This window comes from Arachis hypogaea, chromosome 1 (genome assembly GCF_003086295.3).
Source record: "Arachis hypogaea cultivar Tifrunner chromosome 1, arahy.Tifrunner.gnm2.J5K5, whole genome shotgun sequence".
Classification (NCBI taxonomy): domain Eukaryota; kingdom Viridiplantae; phylum Streptophyta; class Magnoliopsida; order Fabales; family Fabaceae; genus Arachis; species Arachis hypogaea.
In genome coordinates this window covers 81,647,664-81,666,341 of record NC_092036.1, presented here as the reverse complement: position 1 = coordinate 81,666,341, position 18,678 = coordinate 81,647,664, and the positions used below count along the sequence as shown (strand labels likewise).

General features: G+C 37.0%; 1 non-coding gene across 1 annotated transcript; it reads right to left on the bottom strand.

Moving 5' to 3' along the window:
* Positions 1–14,998: 14,998 nt before the first annotated feature.
* Positions 14,999–15,102, bottom strand: LOC112714415 (small nucleolar RNA R71). Its single transcript, XR_003159240.1, has one exon. It is a non-coding gene; the product is annotated as a small nucleolar RNA R71 (small nucleolar RNA).
* Positions 15,103–18,678: the final 3,576 nt, after the last annotated feature.

Below are 18,678 nucleotides of genomic sequence, written 5' to 3'. Positions count from 1 at the left end.
AACAGTAGAGCTCCACACCTTAATCTGTAGTGTGTAGAAACGCCAACGTTGAAAATACATAAGTGATGAAGGTCCAGGCATGGCCGAATGGCCAGCCTCCATAAAAGTCTAAGATAGCATAAAACTGATCAAAGATCTCTCTAATACAATAGTAAAAGGTCCTATTTATACTAGACTAGTTACTAGGGTTTACAGAAATAAGTAAATGATGCAGAAATCTACTTCTGGGCCCACTTGGTGTGTGCTTGGGCTGAGCATTGAAGTTTTCATGTGTAGAGACTTTTCTTGGAGTTAAATGCCAGTTTTTATGTCAGTTTGGGCGTTTAACTCCAGCTTCTATCCTGTTCCTGGTGTTTAACGCTAAAATAGGGCAGGAAGTTGGCGTTTGAATGCCAGTTTACGTCGTCAAAACTCGAACAAAGTATAGACTACTATATATTGCTGGAAAGCCCAGGATGTCTACTTTCCAACACAATTAAGAGCGTGCCATTTGGGCTTCTTGTAGCTACAGAAAATCCATTTCGAGTGCAGGGAGGTCAGAATTCGATAGCATCAGCAGTTCTTTTTTAGCCTCTGAATCAGATTTTTGCTCAGGTCCCTCAATTTCAGCCAGAAAATATCTGAAATCACAGAAAAACATACAAACTCATAGTAAAGTCCAAAAATGTGAATTTTTCTTAAAAACTAATAATTATTTACTAAAAACTAACTAAATCCTACTAAAAACTATCTGAAAACAATGTCAAAAAGTGTATAAATTATCCGCTCATCAGAGAGCGTTGACTGCTACACCAACAGAATGTGGACATTACATGGGCATTATTCCAGGTAGCTTTCTACAAGAAGTACTTTCATGAGTCAGTAAACGAGGCCAGAGAGTTAGAATTTTTACAGCTGAAGCAAGTGTCCACAACTATAGCTGAATACACCAGCAAGTTTGAGGAACTCTGTAGGTTCTCGAGAATAGGTCAGGGTGCCCCTGAGTCCTATGAGGGCTGGAAATGCATCAAACACCAAGTAGGGCTGAAGAAAGATATCATGCGTGCTGTGGCTCCATTGGAGATTAGGGGAATCTCGGAAATGGTGAACGAGGCAAGAAATGTGGAAGATTGCTTTAGGAGGACGACTTTAATGAGAGATACTCGTGGGGGTACTGATACCAGGGCATCTTGGCTAGTTTTACTAGCCATTTCTTTGATGCTTTAAAATATTTTCATGCATTTTCTTAGGAAATAAGCAAGTATTTGGTTGAATATGCATCTAAACCTTGATTCAAGCAAACATTGTGAATTTTGAACATTTGGATGAGGAAAATGCCATAATTGAATGATAAAATAAATGATGCATGATCTTATGCTTTAGAGCAGAGCTTTGATGCACTTTGTTTGTTTGATTTCAGGCCAAAAGAAGCAGAGAAGATCCACGTTAGTGGCTATGTTAGTACCACTAATGTGGCTATAAACGTAGAAGGGAAGCATGCTTGCAACGTTAGTGGTGAAGTTAACACCACTAACGTCTTCGAAGGCTATTGATGTCCACGTTAGTAGCCACTAACGTGGGCAGTAACGTGGAAGAAGGGAGAAGCTCCAACGTTAATGGTGAAGTTAACACCACTAACGTTAGAAAGACCAACATAAGCCTACGTTAGTGGTAGAGTAAGAAGGAAAGCCAACGTTAGTAACACTAACTTTGTCACTAACATTGGAAATGGCCTAAGATACCCATGTTAACGCCACTAACATGGGTATTATTAACGTGGAGCAAGGGAGAAGAGCCAACATCAGTGACACTAACTTTGTCACTAACGTTGGAGATGGCCAAGAAGCCCATGTTAGCGACCACGTTAATGCCACTAACATGGGCACTAACGTAGAGGGGGAAGAAGTTTGCAATGTTAGTGACAAAGTTACGTTAGTGACACTAACTTTGTCACTAACATTGGAGATGGCCAAGAAGCCTACGTTAGCGGCCACGTTAGTGCCACTAACGTGGGCACTAATGTAGAGGGAGAAGAAGTTTGCAACGTTAGTGACAAAGTTAGTGTCACTTACGACTTCGAGCCAAGGTATGCCCACATTAATAGCCATATTAGCACCACTAACGTGGGCCATTAAGGTGGAAGAAGGAATGATTGTAGCGTTAATGGTAAATTTAACACCAACAACGCTATCAAAAGTTAGGAAAGGCTACGTTAGTAGTCACGTTACTGCCACTAACGTTGGGGTTAACGTAGCTCAAGAGGGTTGGGACGTTAGTGACAAAGTTAGCGTCACTAACGTCTTTGAACCAGAATTTATACTTAACATTAACCACACTACCGCCTTGACTAAGGTGAATCATACCTGACTCAACTTCTTTTAGCAAGCTGAGCTAAGCCCACTGAGACTGTAACTGCTTCAACTAAAGCTCAAGGGCCCAGATCCAAGACTTGCAGAGCTAACTGGAGATCAGAGAAGTAGTATATATATAGGTAGTAGTTTTGAACTAGAAAAGAGGATTGGGACCTGGAGGATCCAGGCTTGTAAACAATCCATTTTACTTTCTCTGTAATTCAGTTTTACTTTCAATGTATTCTTCATCTTCAATTTTCATTCCCAGAGCTATGAACAACTAAACCCCTCTTCATTGGGTTAGGGAGCTCTGTTGAAATACAATGGATCAATAATAGTTTTCATTCTTCTTCCTCTTTCTTTTCTCTTGATTTACCTGAAATCTTTCGATCTTCATAACAAGTGGATAATTGTCTTAGATGAGAAATTATTCATACTTGGATTTTCTCTGACCCTTAGAAGAGAAATGAGGAAATTATACTAGAAATGCTTTCTCATGTTTGTTTGGGTTGGGGGTTGGATGGATATAGTGACATATAATCCTACCAACACCGTGATCTAGAAAAACATGTGGTATAATCAGTGACCACACTTCATCTCTTCCCATGAGCAATTAAATCAAGGAATTGGGCAATTGTTCAAGTTTAGAGAGATCAGTTTGCCAAGGAATTGGGATCCAATCACTTAAGATTGCCAAGGAGATCAATGAATGCATTGATTAAGGAAGAGATGAGAATAAATTTGATCCGGAGAATGCAATATCTCCTAAACCCAATGAATTCCCCCACTTCTGATCTTACCCATTCTTTAATTTCTGTTATTTACATTCATGCTCATCACCCCATTCCCATTTACATTTTTTTGCAATTTACTTTCTGAACTTTACATTTTGCCTTTTACTTTCAATTTTTTACATTCCTTGTCATTTACTATTCCTGCCATTTAATTTTCTACAATTCTCAATCCAATTCTGCTTAGTTCAACTAGAACACTCCTCTAATTAAAGTTGCTCAACCAATCAATACATGTAGGATTCGACCTCACTCTATTGTGAGTTTTTACTTGACGACAATTTGATATACTTGCCGAGGGAGATTTGTTGAGAGACATGTTTCCATGCATCAGGTACCAGTTGTAGAGGTCGTGGAAAGTATTTCCTCCAAGGGTCCAAATCTTCAAAAGGGATGGACATGCCACTCAGCATCCTCATGGTCAAAGAAACATCCGAAGAAACAATAATGCCCAGTTTTACCGGGCAAAAGGAAATGGTCAATGCTATACTTGTGGACTGTTTAACCCATTGCCAAGGATTGCCGTCGTGGGAGAAACCAAGATGCGAGTTAGAACCAACAGTAAGGTCGTGTATTCACTTTGAACGCCCTATGTAGGAGCTTGAGATAAGAGGTAGGTGTATAATTGGTTATAAAGCTTTAACTGCATTGTGTGATATTGGAACACCGCGTTACACAACATGATGCCCATGCATCAGTATACTTTAAGTTGTATCTTATGATGGATATGAAGTTCTAGGATTGCCTCTAGCATCCCAGAATCTTATATCTTGAATTACTAGGCATTGTTACCATACTGAGAACCTCCGGTTCTCATTCCATACTTTGTTGTTATTTTTCAGATGCAAGTCGTAACCCACCTCCGTGAGCTACGCGATGGTGACAAAATGGAGGATCTTGGTTATCTTTTGAAGTCTTTTGTTTAATTTCTCTCACTTTTGTATTTAAAATTGCCTTAGAGGCTTGCTTTGAGAGAGATTGTTTGTGTAAGCTGTTTTAACTATCAAAACTCTGTATGTCTGTATATAACTAGTCGGCCTAAACTCTGCAGGCTGAGGCTAGTAGTTTATGATTATTATACTCATATATCTAATTATGCTTTCTTATCTTGTATCTATACCTTGTATCTTATGCTTTAGCTTTGGGTGAACGTTTCGCGCTTTTGTAACTTTGTTTTTGAGCTTATTCATTCTGCAGGATTCTAGAATCATTATTTCCTTCCATATATATTTATGTATAAGCCTTAGAATTATCGTAACCTTTCATTAACCTTTACTTTATGGCATGAGGTAAGGCTTAGGGTAATTAGGGTGTCATATTTAGTGGTATCAGAACATTTCGTCCTCGTGAGCCTGAAGGATGGACCGATTATGCTTCGTTGCATACTCTGTGTCTTTTTCTTTCATGCTATTTAGGTTATCTAGTTGATATATGTATAGCATGCTTGTTTGTGAGTGCCTTTGTGGAATAATTGAAGTACTAGGCTTTGATATTGAGACTGATCACCTTGATATAAATTTTTTGGTGTGAACATGACCCTGAATGGCGACTCATAGACGAGGTCAGACACGTACTCAAAGAGAGAGTGAGGGTAACCCGTCGACGAACAATCACGCTGTACTCATGGCGGCAATTACTAACTTAGTTAACACAATTCAATCGAGCACTGCTATGACTACTCATGCTATGCGGCGGACAAGGCAATCAACTGGAAATAAAAATGGAGAAGGTGTTGACAACAGCTTAGGTGGTGTTCCGAGAACTCTAGCTGCTTTTCTGAAAGTTGATCCGCCGGTTTTCAATGGATCAACAAACCCTACTGAAGCAGATAACTGGTTATGCAACTTATCAACTAGTGGGAGAAGCTCAGCAATCGATAGACTTACGCGTAAATGCTTAAACCCTATTACTAAATATACGAGAAATGTCGTAATACCACCACTATCAAATAGTAAGGGTGTTACATTTACCATACTAGGATCCCATGGGTCGGGGTTCTCATTCTGCATATATCTTTATTTTTCAGATGCAGGTCCTAGTGGCTATGATTCATCTGGGAGATGGCAAAATTTACTGGACTCCTATTTTACTTTTGTTTAGAATCTCTCTTTGTTATTTTGAAAAACCTATATGTATGTATTTTCATTTTGAAAACTCTCCTATAGAGGTCTTGATGTATATTTTGGGATTGATGGGAAATACTATTGTCAACTGAATTTTATTACTGTAATCCTAGCCAGCCTAAACTTCGCATGTCGCGACTAGTGGTATTATATTTATATTTATATATATTCTGTCTTTTTTCTATTCTTTCTTTAATGTTCTATTTTATTTTTCTTTCCGAATGCATTTTATCTTCTTTTTTAATCAATATGTGAGTGTTTCCGATCGCGATTTTTATTTTACTCCTTTTCAGGCTTCTCATATAATAATTCCTTTCAGTTTAGGTATGTATTATAAATCCACCTTATGTCATACCATCTTATTATAATTGACTTATGACTCGAGCATAAGAATTTGAATATTAGGGCATTACATTCTTGATGATGAGGAGGAGGAGGAGGATCCTGACAAAGTGTTCAAGCAAGATGAGTTACCCTCTTTAGACAATGAGCAGCTGATGGGTGAGCCTCATGGGAACTTGCCTAACAGTGACATTTGATGATGGATAGATAGTTGTAGGAGCATTCTTTTGTGAGACTCCAGCTTAACATTGACTTTTGATTAGACTCTCACTTGTGTTAGTACACCAAAGAGACTAGGAACTTTAGTGTTGTTAGGCTTGCTTGGGAGTCAGTGGTGGATGAAATTGTGATCACATCAATGTAGTACTCTTTGTTATTGTATGGTATCATTATTGTGGCTCTTTGCTATGTGTGGACACAACTCCGTTCAACTTAACCAGCAAGTGTACTAGGTCATCCAAGTAATACCTTACGTGATTAAGGGTCGATCCCACAGAGATTCTTGGTATGAAGCAAGCTATGGTCACCTTGTAAATCTCAGTCAGGCGGATTCAGGTATAATTGGATTATTGGTTTAAATTTGATTAATGGAATAAATAGAAAATAAAGATAAATAAAATAGGATAGAAATACTTATGTAAATTAATGGTGGGGATTTCAGATAGCCGTGTGGAGATGCTAGAATCATCTCGAATCTCTGTTTTCCTATTGCTTTCATCCAATCCTCTTTACTCCTTTCCATGGCAAGCTGTATGTAGGGCATCACCATCGTCAATGGCTACTTTTCATCCTCTCGGGAAAATGGTCCTATGCGCTGTCACTGCATGGCTAATCGTCTGGAGGCATCACCCTTGACAATGGCTACATCCCATCCTCTCAGTGAAAATGGTCCAAATGCTCTGTCACAGCACGGCTAATCATCTGTCGGTTCTCAATCAGGTTGGAATAGAATCCATTGATTCTTTTGCGTCTGTCACTAACGCCCAGCCTTCAGGAGTTTGAAGCTCGTCACAGTCATTCAATACCAGAATCTTACTCGAAATACCACAGACAAGGTTAGACTTTCCAGATTCCCGGAATCCTACTCGGAATACCACAGACAAGGTTAGACTTTTCGGATTCCCATGAATGCCTCCATCTATCTATCTTATACCACAAAGATTCTGTTGGGGAATCTAAGAGATATGCGCCCGGCCTAGAGTAGAACGGAAGTGGTTGTCAGTCACGCGCGTTCATAGGTGAGAATGATGATGAGTGTCACGGATCATCACATTTATCAAGTTAAAGTGCAATGTATATCTTGGAATAAGAATAAAAGAGAATTGAATAGAAAGTAATAGTAATTGTATTGAAACTTCAGGTACAGCAGAGCTCCACACCCTTAATCTATGGTGTGTAGAAACTCCACCGTTGAAAATACATAAGTAAAAGGTTCAGGCATGACCGAATGGCCAGCCCCCTGAAACGTGATCAATAGCCTCCTAAGATGAAAAATAAAACAAAACTGGGACCAAAGATGTCTAATACAATAGTAACTTATCCTATTTATACTAGACTAGCTACTAGGGTTTACATGAGTAAGTAATTGATGCATAAATCCACTTCCGGGGCTCACTTGGTGTATGTTTGGGCTGAGCTTGATCTATCCACGAGCTGAGGCTTCTCTTGGAGTTGAACGCCAAGTTATAACGTGTTTTGGGCGTTCAACTCCGGGTTGTGACGTGTTTCTGGCGTTTAACTCCAGATAGCAGCATGTACTTGGCGTTGAGCGCCACTTTACGTCGTCAATTCCCAAATAAAGTATAGACTATTATATATTGATGGAAAGCTCTGGATGTCTACTTTCCAACGCCGTTGAGAGCGCGCCATTTGGAGTTCTATAGCTCCAGAAAATCCATTTTGAGTGCAGGGAGGTCAGATTCCAACAACATCAGCAGTCCTTTTGTCAGCCTTTTTCAGAGTTTTGCTCAAGTCCCTCAATTTCAGCCAGAAATTACCTGAAATTACAGAAAAACACACAAACTCATAGTAAAGTCCAGAAATGTGAATTTAACATAAAAACTAATGAAAACATCCCTAAAAGTAGCTTGAACTTACTAAAAACTACCTAAAAACAATGCCAAAAAGCGTATAAATTATCCGCTCATTAGTCAACTTAGAGGCTTTTTATATGGGTCAAGCCCCGGGGTGTCTTATATTATATATGTATATATTTTCTATGTAGAGGCTGATGAGGGTGTATACTGACAAGCTTTTTTGTATAACACTACATGAGTTGTATACAATGTACATTATCAGTTTGGTTATCTATTTTTTATGTTTGTTTATATTTCTGTTTGTGCATTACTTGGCTATTTTAATTTCTTAAACATTTCAAAAAAATTACCCATAAAAACATTAACGCTCTAACAAGGCACAAGCTCATATATTAAATACTAGTTATAAATTAAGGAAGCAAGTCAGTGAGACTCAAATTTCTAGTATGATCATGACATATCGGAAGTTGGGTCGTTAAATGTGCTATTATTGGTGGTGATCAAAAATGGGATTCCAAATCTTGTTACGATATCTTGTAGAGAAATTTTTGACTTCTTTGAGCTGTAATAGAAGCCAAGGGCTCTGCGTCAATCAATTTAGTGAAGTAGTCGACTCCCACTATGGGATATCTTACCTACCCTGGCGCTTATGGGAATGGTTCAAGTAGATTAAGCCCCCACTTTACAAAGGTCATGGTAAACTGACGCTAATGAGCTCTTGGTGCCACACGGAGTTTGTGTGCAGCTGACAAGGTGGTTATTTCTTGATAAAGTCGATGACAACTTTCTGCATAATTTGTCAATAAGACCCAACTTGGAACATTTTTCTGCTAATGACCTTGTCCTTAGATGATTTTCATAGATGCCACTATGGATCTCATCTAGAACATCCATTATTTTTTAGGTTTGTAGGCATTTTAATAGTGGTGTGGACGCCCTTCTTCTGTACAGAACATTTTGGATATAGATATAATGCCGTGCTTCCTTTACCAATTTCCTTGCTTCTTTCTCTTCATGTGGAAGGATGTCATACTTACGATATTCAATTATGAGTGTCATCCATTCGAGATTTAAATTGGAGACTAACAGAATGTCTGAGCTGTCAACATGTTTTACTATCAAGGGAGATTGCAATGTTTCTTGGATAAAGCTTTTATTGTTACCTCCTAGCTTTGTGCTAGCGAGCTTGAATAGAGTGTCAGCTTGGATATTTGCCTCTCAAGTCATATGCCTAACCTCAACTTCTTGATATTTAGCCAACTGTGTCAATGTGTTCTTAGGGTATCTCTTCATATTTTGATCTTTGACCTGAAAGTCACAATTTACTTAGGAAGTTACCACTTGTGAATCCCTAAATATGACCAGTTTTGATGCTCTGACTTCTTTGGCCAGTCAAAGTCTAGCGAGAACAACTTTATATTCTGCTTGTTTGTTAAAAGCTAGAAAGTTGAACTTGAGTAATTCCTTTATCATTCTCCACGATAACTCCTGCTCCGTTGCCAACTTTGTTTGATGACCCGTCTATGTAGATGTTCCTTATGGTTGGCCTTCTAGATTGATTGCCGATGTATTCAGCAATGAAGTTGGCTAGATTTTGTGTAACACCTTACCACACAGAGCCTTACGCTATAGTTGTAAATCAACGGTGGTGAGGCATTACAACACTTAGAAAAGAAAATACATCTATAGTTATAGAAGGATAATATTATAACTAGGAGCTCGTAAAGAAAATTTAAATGTCGTCAGCCATTAATCACACACAAAGCGTTAAAGAGACACGCTCTGCATACAAAAGCGGAAAATATCATGAGTTCAAAGTGAAAATACATAAGATCGTATATACATATTAGTTACTAGTCTCACTCGCGAAGAAAGGCCGGCTAAAATATTATAATGCTAGGGAATATACAAAATAGAAAGCCTATTTCTCCAAATAAAAACCTCTAAGAGGAATATACAGTCATATACAATAAATTCTCAAAAGTGGAGAAAACTCTAATGTCAAAACAAAATATGTCAAAAATGATATTTTTCACCTCATCACCTGAAACTTCTGCACAATCAGTGAGGTGCGTTGTATCCTATATCTGAAAAATAGAATAACAACAACGGGTGAGAACCCAAAGGTTTCTAGTAGGATAATAGTTCCAAATAAAAACTACATAAGAAAATATAAATCGGCCTCTAGGCAATCCTGATCTCCAACTTTACAAGAATCTAAGCCTAAGGTCTTAACTAATCTATACAGGGTTATATTTGCTAAGCTAAATGTACTTTAATCTACTGCTAGTCTCATATACTCTCAATAGTCATCTTTATTATTTTCAGTCTCTATACTTTCAATGGAATGCAAACACAAATAAGCAATCGTACCAAACAATCACAAACAAGAACATTTAGTACAAGTAATACAATTAGCAATTAAACAAGATTATCAAATAGGCAAACTAAAATAATTATGCACACTTAAGTAATTACAAACAAATGCACATGATGCATGCCTATCCTACTGGTCGTGAGCTCACATGTCAGTTATACTACCAGACCTGACACATTCGGTAGCTTACCCGGATATCGTTCTTCTGTCGTGCATCCCCAAGAGGGAATTGTCTCATATATATATATATATATATATATATATATATATATATATATATATATATAAACTAGTCTCGTAGGGAGAGTGCCCTCTTTTTCTCTTAGAGGCTAGATAATTCGGGGGTTGAATGTTCGGCCACACTTACGAACAGAAACAATGTGGGTTGGACAAAACCACCATCCTCGCATCTACCAGGTGCAGGTGCCTCATTAGTTATGCAAGCAGGAGAAAACCCACGTCCTGCCAATCAATAGTTATATCTTATAATCAAGCAAGAGGGACAAAATCCATGTCCTTGCCAATCCAGTTATCATATCCTATTAACAATCATAATCACAATTTTGACCAATTTCAGAAGATATAACGAACTCATCACAACCCCATTCATTTAATAAAGTAATCAACCTCATTAATTTGTGAGCAGGACTATGCCACCATCCTCACTGTGGGCAGGAAGAACCTTCATCCCCACAACATTTAAAGTATTTCATTTTACAAGTTTTATAAGGGAGTATCCCAATTTAAATTCATTAATTCCATCCCCAATAAAATAAGGGTAAAAAAATGGTTTCAAAATTCATACAGAGGTTATATGGGGTTACAAGCTTGCTGAAAAGGCTTAACAGTTCAAAAACAGCATGTTTGAAAAATCAGCACAATCGTGCTTATGCAAACTTCGTGCATACGAACAAAAACTGATTCAGTCCCTTGAGGGTGCATGAATGATGCATACCCAGGCATCATGCGTACGCACAAAAGCATAATGATGCGTATGAAGCATAGGTGCGTACGCAGGAAACCTGGTTCGGCCACTAGCTCTGCAGAATCTGCATACTTCAGTTTTAACTACCAATTTTCAAACACCTACTTTTCTACAAAATAAATTTTCCCTCCATTTTTCGACGGTCTTAAAGTAAACATTTCCAATTTTAATTCAAGATAAATTTTGTTTATTTCCAGGTTCCAAGCGTCAAGTTATGGCTCTCCAAAGTTGGTCATAATTGCCAAATCACACATTTTCTTCAACATTCAAAATTCACACTACTCTAAAACTTTTCCTTTTGAAAACATTAGCCAATAGCCTCATCCAAGTCCAAGCCTAACCACTCTATCCTTCACTTTTCAACAACTCAACCAACATTGAATTTTTACCTAAATTATCATTTCATCTTTCATTAACCAAACTTACATAATTCCCCAAAAATTAGCGATTAATCATTCCAAATTCCAATTTCATATACTATCTACAAGGATTTTAACCTCAAAAAATGCACCATAACACATCATTGCATGTCAAGAGATGTAACTCAACCAATCACAGTCTCCGGCCTGGTGAACGGATATTTTATACGCTTTTTGGCATCAATTTCATATAGTTTTCATTATGTTTTGTTTAAGTTTATTATATTTTCATAGGTTTTAGTGAAAAATTCATATTTTTCAATTCTAGTTTGATTTTTTGTGTTTCATAGTGCTTTCAGGTATTTTCTGGCTGAAATTGAGGAGCTTGAGCAGAAGTCTGATTCAGACACAGAGAAAGGACTGCAGATGCTGTCAGGATCTGACCTCCATGCACTCGAAGGAGCATTTCTAGATCTAAAAAAATTCAAATGGCGCGTTCTCAACGGCTTTAGAAAGCTAACATCTAGGGCTCTCCAGAAATATATAATAGTCTATACTTTACTTTGAAAATGAAGGCCCAAAACTAGCGTTCAACTCCAGCCATCAACCTCATTCCTGGCATCCAACGCCCAAAAGGAAATAGCTGGCGTCCAAACGCCCAAACGGGAGCCCAAGGTTGGCGTTCAATTTCCAAGAAGGGCCCTAGGACGTGGAGACACCTTTAGCTCAGCCCAAACACTCACCAAGTGGGCCCCAAAAGTGGATTTTCTCACTATCAACCTAGTTTATCCTATTTTTTTAATCCTTAGTTGCTAGATTAGTATAAATAGAAAAAGATCACCCTTGTTTAAGGGTTCTGCCAATCTTCTTCCTCCACTTTATTTTCAAATATTATGTACAGTATGAGTCACTAACCTCCTAAGATTAAGGTTAGGAGCTCTCCTGATTCTCATGAATTAATAATATCACTATTTTACTCAATCTATGCTTGATTCTATTCTAAGATATATCTTCGTTCTTCATCCTAATGGATTGGGAGTGTAACTTGACTGTCATCCCAATTCTACATGGGTTCTTGCAAGTCCTTGACGGGATAGTATTGAACCACCAGCTTGATTATACATCTCTTAGACGGCTAATCCACGACTTTGTTGGGGACTTCTCGAGACATTAATTCAGCCGAGGTGCGGGGCGATTAGGGCCTTTGTGGTATAGGCTAGAACCCAAGGAGCAGAGTTCTCAGATTCGGAAGATCTGACCTTGTCTGTGGCGTTTTGAGTAGGATCACTGAGGGAATGGACTGCTAGAGCGCTGACCCGGTCTTTGATCTTAAGCAGAGGAGAGTGATGACTGTTGACCTGGCGTTAATCATATACAACTTGCCATGGAATGAATCAATTAGAAGTTGGAGTAGATGGTAAAAAAAGTTGATCCAGAAGGAAGAAGCATCTCTGAAGCCTAAACCATTCTCCTACCATAGATTTCATACCTATCTAGTAACGTTTTATTTATTTATCTGTTGTATGCGTTTTCTCATGACAACTATCTTTTCTATCCGACTGACTAAGATCTGTAAGGTATCTTGCTCAAACCAACAATCTCCGTGAGATCGAACCTCACTCACCTGAGGTATTACTTGGACGACTGGTATACTTGCCGGTCTATCTGTGCGAAACATACGGAGTCAGTTTCGTGCACCAAATTTTTACCGTTGTTGCCAGGGATTGTTCGGATTTGACAAACTAACGGATTATCTTGTTGCTTAGATTAGGTACTTTTTACTATTTTGTTTTTGTCTTTTGTTTTCTCTTCAAAAAAACATTTTTTTTCAAAACCTTATCTTTTCTTTAGTGATCTTTGTCTTTTGTGTGAGTCTTTTGTTCTTGTTCTTGTTAAAGTTTAGAAATTTCTGGTTTCTTTTTCCAAAAATTTTCAAAAAGTGTGTCTTTTGTTTGAATCTAGCGTCAGTTCTTAAGTTTGGACTCCTTTGTGTGTTCTTTATTTCTTTGAATTTTTGAAGTTGTCTTAAGTGTTCTTTCTTGGTATTCAAGTTGTTCTTGTCTCTTTTCTTGTTTTGATCTTAAAATTTTTATGTTTGGTGTCTTTTGGTATTTTTCTTTTTAATTTTCGAAAGTTAGTGCCTTTTGATCTAAAAATTTTTAAGTTTGGTGTCTTTTGGTTGTTTTTCTCTTTCTTCATTAATTCAAAAAATCAAAAATATCTTTTTTCTCTTTATTTCAAATTTTCGAAATTCTTACCTTCTTTTCTTATCTTGATTTAAATTTTTTTTAAGATTAGTGTTTTCTTGTTGGTAAAGTCAAATTTCAAATCTTATCTTTCTTTTAAATTTTAAAATTCAAAATTTTTTCAAATCTTTATCTTATCTTTTTATGTTTCATTAAATTTCAAAATCCTATCTTATCTTATTTCGAATTCAATTTTTAAAACTCAATTCCAAAATTTAAAATTTAAAAATTCAAATTTCAAATTTCAAAATCAAATCTTTTTCAAAAATCAATTTTCAAATATTTTTAAATCTTATCTTTTCAAATCTTCAATCTTATCTTTTCAACTTATTTTCAAATCTTTATCTTATCTTGTTTCAATTTCAAAATTCAAAATCAAATCTTTTTCAAATCTTTCTAAATTTTTTATCTTATCTTTTCTAATTTCGAATTTCAAAATTAAATCTTTTTCAAATCTCCTATCTTATCTTAATTTCAAATCTTTATTAATTAGTTATTTATTTTCTCTTTTTTCTTTTTCAAAACTACCTAACTAATTCCTCTATCTTCTATTTTTGAGAACTTCTCACTTCTCTCTCTCTCTCTTCTTTTTCAAAAATCATCTTTCAATTTTCAAAATTTTTTTAGTTAATTATCTTTTAATTTCATTCTTGTTTTTTGAATTTAATTAATTATTAAAATAAAAACAAAATATTTTAATTCTAGTTTCTTATTTTACTTCTTAATTTTTGAATTCTTTAACCCTTTTCATTCGAATTCTTCATCTCATTCTTCTTTCTTCTTCACATCTCACAGGGAGTTCTCTATCCTTTGACATAAAGCTCCTATTCTTTCTCTTTCTTGTCTTATTTTTCTTGTTCATGAGCAGGAACAGAGATAAAGAACCTCTCTTTGATCCTGATCCTAAACCTGAGAGGACCCTTAGGAGGCATTTATAACAAGTTAAAGCACAACACTCTGGAAGAGATCTCACAGAACTTTTCAAACAAGAAACAAAAAATACAAGCATGGTAGCCGAACAGAACAATGAAGCAGATGCAAGGAAAGTTCTTGGTGACTTCACTGCACCCATTTTTGAATTTTATGGAAGAAGTATCTCCATACTTGCCATTAGAGCAAATAACTTTGAGCTTAAGCCTTAGTTAGTCTCTCTAATGCAACAGAATTGCAAATTTCATGGACTTCCATTGAAAGATCCACATCAATTCTTATCTGAATTCTTGCAAATCTGTGACATTGTTAAGACCAATGGAGTGGATCCTGAGGTCTACAGACTTATGCTTTTCCCTTTTGCTGTTAGAGACAGAGCTAGGATGTGGTTAGATTCTCAACCCAAAGAAAGCCTAGACTCTTGGAAAAATTTGGTCAAGGCTTTCTTGGCCAAGTTCTTTCCACCTCAAAAGATGAGCAAGCTCAGGGTGGAAGTTCAAACCTTCAAACAAAAAGAGGGTGAATCCCTTTATGAAGCTTAGGAAAGATACAAGCAACTAATCAAGAGATATCCTCTTGACATACTCTCAGAATGGTCTATCCTAGTTATTTTCTATGATGGTCTATCTGAGATGTCCAAGATGTCCTCGGATCATTCTGCTGGTGAATTGCTCTACTTGAAGAAAATACCTGAAGAGGCATAGGAACTAATTGAAATGGTTGCAAACAACCAATTCATGTAACCTTGTAAATAATGGGGTAGCTCGGAAGAAAGGAGTCCTGGAAGTTGACACTCTGAATGCCATATTGGCTCAGAACAAGATCTTGATCGAATAAGTCAATATGATCTCTCAGCATTTGACGGGAATGCAAGCTGCAACTAGCAGCACTCAAGATACCTCCTACGATGGAGATGCCTATAATCCAGATCAACCCATGATAGAAGAGGTGAACTACATGGGAGAACCCTATAGAAACACCTACAACTCCTCAGAAATTATCCTAACCTTTCATGGAAGGATCAATAGAAGCCTCAGCAAGGCTTCAACAACAATTAAAGTGGAAGAACCCAGGATAGATTCAACAATAGACCACCCTTCTCATCTTCTCAGCAATAGATGGAGACATCTAAGCAGAGCATTTCTGAGTTAGCAACCATAGTCTATGAACTCTTTAAGACCACTCACAGTTTCATAACGAAAACTAGGTCCTCCATCAGAAATCTGGAGGTACAAGTTGGTCAGCTGAGCAAGAGAATCCCTGAGACCCTTCCTAACACTCTTCCTAGTAACACTGAAGTGAACCCAAGAGAAGAGTACAAGGCCATCACAATGGACATTGAGGCCGAATCTGAAGGGGATGATCTAGCGTTGAATGCTAGTAAGGAACCCTTTACTAGGCGTTCAACGCCCAAAGAGGAACCATCATTAGCGTTGAACTCCAGTAAGGAAGGAAGTCCTTACTAGGCATTCAACACCCAAGGAAGCACCATCACTGGCGTTGAACGCCAGTAAGGAGGTCCTTATTGGGCGTTCAACGCCCAAAGAAGCATAACAACTGGCGTTGATCGCCAGTAAAGGGATACAAGCTGGGCATTCAACTCCCAAGGAGACACAAGTCCTGGCATTGAACGCCACAATAGGAGTAATTAGTGACCCTAAGCCCACTAAGAACTTCCCTATTGAAGAACTGATAAAACCTAAGGTTCATAAGGATCCCATTGAAGTTCCCTTGAATGCTTGGTTGAAGATCATAGAATCTGATGAATACTCTTCCTCTGATAAGGAAGAGGAAACTAGGGAAGTGCAAGTTTCTCGGTACCTAGGAGTCCTCATAAAGCTAAATGCCAAGTTATTTGGCACAGAGACATTGGAGGAAGAACCTCCAATGCTAACCTCAGAAGCTGTCGAATCCCAGATTAGATGACTGCTGACCCAGCGTTTGATCTGAAGAAGAGGAGATTAATGATCACTGACCCGGCATTAATCATATATAGCCTTCCATAGAATGAATCAATCAGAAATTAGAGTAGATGGTGAGAAAATTTGATCTAGAAGGAAGAAGCATCTCCGAAGCCTCAACCGTTCTCTTACCATAGATTTCACACCTATCTAGTAACGTTTTATTTATTTATCTGTTTTATGCGTTTTCTCGTGACAACTATCTTTTCTATTCGCCTGAATAAGATCTGCAAGGTATCTACTGCTTATTTAAACCAACAATCTCTGTGTGATCAACCCTCACTCACATGAGGTATTACTTGGACGACCTGGTATACTTTTCGATCTATCTGATAAACCCCTATTTTCTGATTTTTTTACTTGAAAAGAGTGAATTTTATCAACTTATCTTGCATTTATTCATTGAAATTTCATTTTTATGAATTTCTTCAAATTGTGATTAATTGTGAAAAACATGATTTGTTAAAGTGATACAAGGTTTAAAAGGCAAGAATCACATGAAGAAATAGAGAAAAAGCATGCAAAAATGGATGAATCATGAAGAAATGAAGTTTTAGGAATCTGACTAGTTGTGCGTATGCATGAAAGATGTGTACGCATCTCTCTGAACTTGTGCGTTTGCATGGCAAATGCGTACGCACGAGTAGCAGCATGTAATTTTCTTAAGTAAACATGTGGCTCACAATTTCAAGCCCAGTTTGGGCCCAATTCAACTCATTTCCAAAAGAATTTGAAGGCAAGCCTCAAGGGGAATCAACCAAGTAGAATAGGAAGTAGTATACTGTAGTTAGTTTAGGACCATGTTTTACGTCAATTTTAGAGAGAGAAGCTCTAATTTATTGCTAGTATTTAGGATTTTTAGTTTAGTTTCTTCTTAGATTTAGATTTTAATTCTTGTTTTAGTGTAGTTTCTTTTATATTTTCATGTTCTAGAATCTTAATTTGCCTAGTTTTACTTGTTAGTTTCTTTATTTTGTCAATTTTAGTTTGTGAAGAATTGTTCAAATTTCATTTTTCTTTAATGCAATTTTATGTTTTCATGTTTATTATTGCTTGATTGAGTTGTTATTATTGTTTTCATACAATTGGTAGTCATAGATTTTATTATTCTTGCAATTTATGATGTTTTTATTTTATGCCTTCCAAGAGTTTGTTGAAATGCCTTCTTTAATTTTAGATTAGAATTTTGCATTCTTGGCTTGGGATTAAGGACTTAGGTGGTGCGCAAAATTGAACTCCGCAAGTTTCACATAGACGAACCGACAAGTGCACCGAGTCGTCCAAGTAACACCTCAGGTAAGTGAGTGTTCAATCCTATGGAGATTGTCAGATTGAGCAAGCAATGACTATCTTGTAGGTCTTAGTCAGACGATTAGAAAAGATGGTTGTTTGTTTGATAGCATAAATAAAATTGACAAAAAATGAAATACCAAGTTGGTGTAAAAACAGTGATAGATATTCAGTTAAGGCTTCAAAAATGTGTATTCTTTTCGGATTAACTTTTCTTACTGTCAACCTCAATAAGGAATGATTCCTTAAATGATAGTCGTACGTGATTAACTCATGTCCTCTCATAAAGTTAATCTCTTCTAAACCATAGCAGTCCACTATACCCGAGCAACTCATGTCCTCTCATCAAGTTAACTCATGGCTTCCCACTATGGCCGAAGGTGAAGCCCTAAGCAATCCATTCCCCTTCGCGATCCTACTCAAAATGCCACAGACAGGGTCGGATCTTCCGGATCAGGGAATGTTGCTTCTCTTACTCTAGCCTTAACACCTGATGACTAGAATTTCACTATATCACTATATTGAATCCGTCCTTGGAAAGTATACCAAATTATCGTCAAGTAATAACTCATTATGAGTGAGGTAGAATCTAACAGAGATTGATTGATTGAACAACTTTAGTTACTGGGTGATTTTGTCAAGCTAATTAAGAGGATTGTTGAGTGCAGAATTCTAAATAGCAGAATTGTAAATGACTTAAAGATAAAAGAAAGCAATAAAGTGCAGAATTATAAAGAGCAGGAAAGTAAATGGCAGAAGCATAAATGACTGAATTGTAAATGGGGAATGGGTTGATAGCAGAAATTAAATAAAGGTATAAAGAATAGGGAAGATAAGAATAAGGAAGATTCATTGGAGTTGGAGATATTGCTCTCTTTGGATTAAATTCAGATCATCTCATCTTCAAT